The sequence below is a fragment of the Abramis brama genome (assembly GCF_963993115.1).
Source record: "Abramis brama genome assembly, chromosome: 18".
NCBI lineage: Eukaryota > Metazoa > Chordata > Actinopteri > Cypriniformes > Leuciscidae > Abramis > Abramis brama.
Window position 1 is genome coordinate 35275594 of NC_139980.1, and position 6000 is coordinate 35281593.

The following is a 6000-nucleotide window of genomic DNA, read 5'->3' on the forward strand; positions in this document are numbered from 1 at the left end:
TTTTAATGTTACTGGAAGAACGTTTGTTCATAACGTTGAGAGAACCGTCACAAAACGTTCCCTGTTAGTTTTTTTCTTTTTAGAGCTGGGCGATTTATTGAATACTCGGAAACTATTTGCGATGATTTTGCTGGTGATATTAAATTAAGTATTGAAATTATTTTAAAGCACTTTTTTATTTGGTGTTTGCGTGTGATTCACTTCAAACTGTTCATTTCAATAAACTGATTTATCAATTCGTCTAAAAATCACTAAAGTCATTGTGTGGCATTTTCCATGCATTAAAATGATTTAGTAAATGTAGGTGAATATTGCTGTTATTGTTGGTGCATATAAATGAAAAAATGTTCTTTGTGTTTGTTTGGTGAGAAACAATGCGTTGATTTTAACAACATTTGTATATTAAATATTGTCTGAAAAATATCGGGATAAATATATCGCCCAGCTCGAATGCCTTGATAAAATACATTTGATAAAGTAAAGTTGGATTACGTTTAAACTAGCGCTGGGCTACGATTAATCGCATCCAAAATATAAGTTTGTGTTTACATAATATTTGTGTGTACTGTGTATAATTATTTTGTTTATATAAATATACACACATGCATTTATTTAAGAAAAATGTGTAATTTATATATAAAATATTTCTGTATATATATATATATATATATATATATACAGTATATATATACACAGTATATACATGCAAATATTTCTTAAATATATAAATGTATATGTATGTATTTATATATACTAAAGATAATTATACACAGTCTATTATGTAAACACAAACTTTTATTTTGGATGCGATTAATCGCGATTATTCGTTTCCCAGCACTAACAAAAAATATGTTCCAGGTACGTTTTGCTAACGTTAAGAAAACATTATTTCTGAAGAACGTTCAAAACATCCACTTTCTAAATGCAGGTCCGTAGCCAGCCTATTGAAGGGGGGGGGGGGGGGGACTTTTCAAAAGTTTTTCTCCTCTCCTTTCTTCTCTTTTTATTATAATTACGCTACGTTTATATGGCTATTATATTGTAGACTATTGAGTGGATAAAATGTAGAAATCCTTTTAATTAAAAAAATAATAATAATATATATATATATATACCCCCCCCCCCCCCACACACACACACACACACGTCCAGCTACAATAATATAAATTTGAAACAGCAACCCAGAATATTTGTCACAATTCACCTTCCTGGTGAATAAAACATGTTATCACTTTATAACATTATAGGAACGTTACATTTGAATATTCATACAATCTAAAAAAGATTATACATGACATTTTTGTGCTGACGTTCGTTATGACTAATGACTTTGAACGAACGTTATATTGACGTCACTGGAAGAGCGTTCCCTGTTAGCTGGACTTTTCCAACAGCGTGAGAACATGTTTTCCAGAGCAGTTCGAGTGTGATCGGAGAATTATCCAGTGTTTTAGTGCTTCACACTGGAGCTTCAGAAGGGCTTCTGACTGCAGATCACTCACTGCTTCTGACAGTGTGTGTTTATGGTGTGTTAAACCACGAGATGATGATTAGAAGCGAGAGACCTTGAGGCTTTGACCCTGATCTGATGTCCTGTAATGATCACTTCAGTCATTCTACACACTTATATCCAATAATGCTTCCTTTTACTGTATTTCTTTGCATTTACCATCATTTTTTGTGTCATTCTTGCAACTAATGATGAAAAAATAATAAAGAAAGCTATTTTACCTCTGTGTCGGTGAAACGCATTGCGGAAAATCTTTCTGCCTGTTCCTGGAGGAATTTGCATTCTAACTAGACATTATTTATTTATTTATGCAAGTTTCTGTTCAGTCACAAACATGGAAGTCTCAGAAGCAGATACTGAACTGATGCACTGTTCCTGCACACAAAACATAGATTACTTCATAACCGGGGCATGTTGACACAATGAGACGCTGATTATTTGATTGAAATATGAAATATTCAACCATCTTGCACAACGTTTAAATGCATTAGGCTAATTAATGTATTTTATCACACGCTAAAGAATATAGCATTTCAGAACAGACACTATATTAGAAAATGTTTAAAAATGCCGACATGGGGATCCGTAAAAAATGTTCAAAAAAAAATTTAATTATGCAAATAAAAAAATATAATAGAAATCATGAAATGTACAGCATTTGACATTCTGCTTTCTAAAGACTGGGAGATTAATTTGTTATATTTTATGTTTCTCTTCAGGTTTATACATCTTAAAGTACAAAAGAAAAAAATATACATATATGTAAATATTTTTCAGATAATATTTCATTTCTAACAGTTTTTTACTGTATAAATATCTTTAACCCTCTGGTGCTCTTCGGTCTTTTTGACAGAGAAATGTTACATTTTGTTTGTTTTTAGAATTTTTTACTTCATCGGAATGGTAGGCTACGAAACTTGGTAAAGGTTTTGGCACTTGCTGTGTGAACACACAATAAATCATGGACATGGACATTCGAACAGGTTTAATGATCCTGAAAAAAATCGTCACACTTGTGTTCCTCAAGATCTAAAATGACGCATTGGAAATGAATGAGACGAGTTTCCTCTAGTGGAAGCGTTTGGTACTGCAGCCGAACACACTCTCACTGAAAGATCATTATCAAACTCAAATGTGGAACACAACTTGTTTAGGTTTATTGCTTAGATTTTTTCAGTTTTAGAGCAAAATGCGTTTTGAAAATATTTATTTCATATAAAAATTGTGTGCATTTTTCAAAACAATTTTAACTTCTATAACTTTTTTTTTTTTAAATAAACTTTATTCACTTCAATGATAATCTGCCAAGTGTCATCTTTAAAAAGAGATCAAACTTTCAAGATTTATGACAGTTTAAGTTTGAAAGGTCTATGCTCAAAAACTCAATAAATGTATAAAAACTACTGCAGAAATATAATTTAGTAGGCTACCATAAAATCCCCTAAAAATACAAAATATTAAATAAATAAAAAACATTATCGAACTAAAATATAGAATTTTCACTTCAATGAAATAAAACAATACAAGGAACACCAGAGGGTTAAACAAAATACATATTATTATTATATTATTATTATTATTGCACATTATCATTATGATATTAGTGAGGAAAGGGTCCTTCACAGAAGAAATCATAATTTTGGGTCCGTGACACCAAAACATTTGAAAACCCTTGGTTAGATGATATAATTCACAAAGAATAGTCCTTTGATGTCGTAAAATCTGATGTTTGAAAGCAGTATGGATATAGAAAAGCGATATTTGAGGCTTTAAAGCTTTAGTGAGAGCCAGAAGCTCAATGACCCTGATCTGTGTTTCTAACGGTGTTTGAGCTGATAATGGCGTCTCAGTCTCTCAGCGTCTCCATCAGATGTTGCTGAGGTGTTTTTATAAGCCATTATACGTTATTTTTCCTCCTGTATGTCTTGACTTCACATCATCACCTCCGTGTGAATGTTTGTGATCTTTCAGCTTTGCACTGTTGGAATATGATATTGTGACGATATGAAAGAGTTGTGAAACATCTGAATGGAGTGTGTCATTTGATAGAATTGTGGAGTAACTGTTTCCAGTAACAAGCTCATTTTCCCAACCAGCATTTTATCATCACCAGGGTTATTATTTCTTATGAAAACTCAAATGTAAACACACATCACAGCTCTAACCTTCACACAGAGCTTCTTCCAGCATCCGCAGCTTATGCTGTTGTTTATGATGATGATGATTTTGATTGCGTCGTGTTGTGTCCTAAAACTGCACTGGGAAGATTCATAGTTTTATGAGATGTAAACGTTTATTATGAGTCTCTGCAGGCATATGTATTTGAGTTCTGTAATATTTCTTCCCCACAGATGAAGCTCATATTCAGTTTGAATGTGAACCTGGTGTCGCTCATGAACATGCACTGATCCAACATTACATCACGCTTTCTTTTCTCTGCGTGACGTATGCTTTTAATCATGCTTTAGTCAATCGTAATTATGATCTACTATGTCAAAATTATTATCAAAAGTCTAAATTATAACATGTCAATGATGACAAAATTATGAAAATGTTTTTTGATGATGATGATGATGAAAAAAGTAAATTATGACAAAGTCAAAATTATGACAAAAAGTCTAAATTATGACTTAAAATGTCAATTATGACAAAAAGTAAAAAGTTAAAAAGTAAAGTTAATTATGACAAAATCGAAATTATGACAGTCAAAACCATGACAAAAAAGTGAAATTATGATGTAAAAAGTAAATTATGACAGTCTAAATTATGACTTAAAAAGTCAATTATGACCAAAAAAAAAAAAAAAAATGACAAAAGGTCGAAATTATGAATTAAAAAGTCAATTATGAAAAAAAATGTAATTATGACAGTTGAAATTACGACTTAAAAATTTAATGACAGTCAGAATTATGACATACCAAGTCAAAATTATGACAAAAAAGTATACATTATGATTTAAGAAGTAAATTATGACTTAAAAAGTCAATTATGACAAAATCGATATTATGACATACTAAGTCAAAATTATGACAAATGGTCGAAATTATGACTTGAAAAGTCGACAGTAAAACTCTTCTGTCTGTGTACGATCACATGTTTTGAGATTATTTAAATTCATTAATAATGGAGATTATTAATAATTAAGAAACAATAATAACTGATAATATTCCAGCAGCATATAAATGATTTCTGAAGGATGACACTGACTTCAACTTTGCATCTATAATAAAATATATTGACATAGAAAATATCTGTTACACGGAACAATCTGACCTCCAGTTTTCCTCTCACAGTCTACATCAAATTGGTTTTGCTCGTGACAGAAATATGAGAAATCTTCACTGTATTGTCGGCATGTCGCACACATTCTCCAGATGAATGCGCTGAACGCTTCTGCAATAGTTCCTCAAGTGTTTATCTGAGCTGCCAGAAGCCAAGGTCAGTAGATTAACTTTCATCTGACCCGAGTCCACGTTCAGGTTTCCACCACCAAGTTTCAGGCCTCGTGATCTTCCCAGTATTGATGTGCATGAACAGTGGAGCGTGAGTTTTTAATTGTATGTTGCAACGTGATATATGGATTGTTCAGACGCAGTTCTCATAGCCAGTCGATCTGAAAGAGCTGTAATTAGTGTGTCAAGAACCGACGCTAAGGGAAGAGACTCGAGGAGAGGGTTTTAATCGTCCATAAACACACACTCTCCATCTCAATACATGTTCTGCTCTTATTTCACCCCGAAATCAAAAGAAAGTTAATGAAGAGAAGAAAAGGTTCTATATGGAACCTTAAAGGGTTCCGTCAGGCGCTTCTTGTACAGAACCTTCATGTTCATTTTATGGATATAGTTTTTATTTTGTTTTAATAGATTTTTATGTTTAGTAGAATTTTATGAATTAAGCAGCTTGTAAACGATATCAGTAGAAAATAATTAAAATAACCAATAAACATGAAAGTATTATGCAATTATTTAAGACTTTCTTCTATATAGAATTTTTTTAGCATCAAGTTTTCTTTCAAATTGAATGAAGAACCTTTTTGGCATGAAGTGTTCTTTTAGTTTGTCAAGAGCCCTAGAGTTCTAATATAGAACCTTTTCAGCGTAAAATGTTCTTTAAAATTGAGTCAAGAACCCTATGGATTTATATAGAACATTTTTGGCATAAAGTGTTCTTTAAAATTTAATCAAGAACCCTAGTCAAGTCAAGTCACATTTATTTCTATAGTGCTTTTTACAATACAGATTGTTTCAAAGACTAACATTAGCGTAGACGCCATTCTTCTTATGATGTAACGAGTACATCGGGTGTTATAGGAAGAGTTCCCGGTTCCGGCTGACCTAAACTATGCAGCCTAATAATCATTTAACTGATGTGAATTATAGAAGTCTATAGTGTGTTAAGTGCATGCTAGGTCAAAGAGATGTGTCTTTAGTCTAGCTTTGAACTGACAGAGAGTGTCTGCTTCCCGGACAGTGTTAGGAAGACTGTTC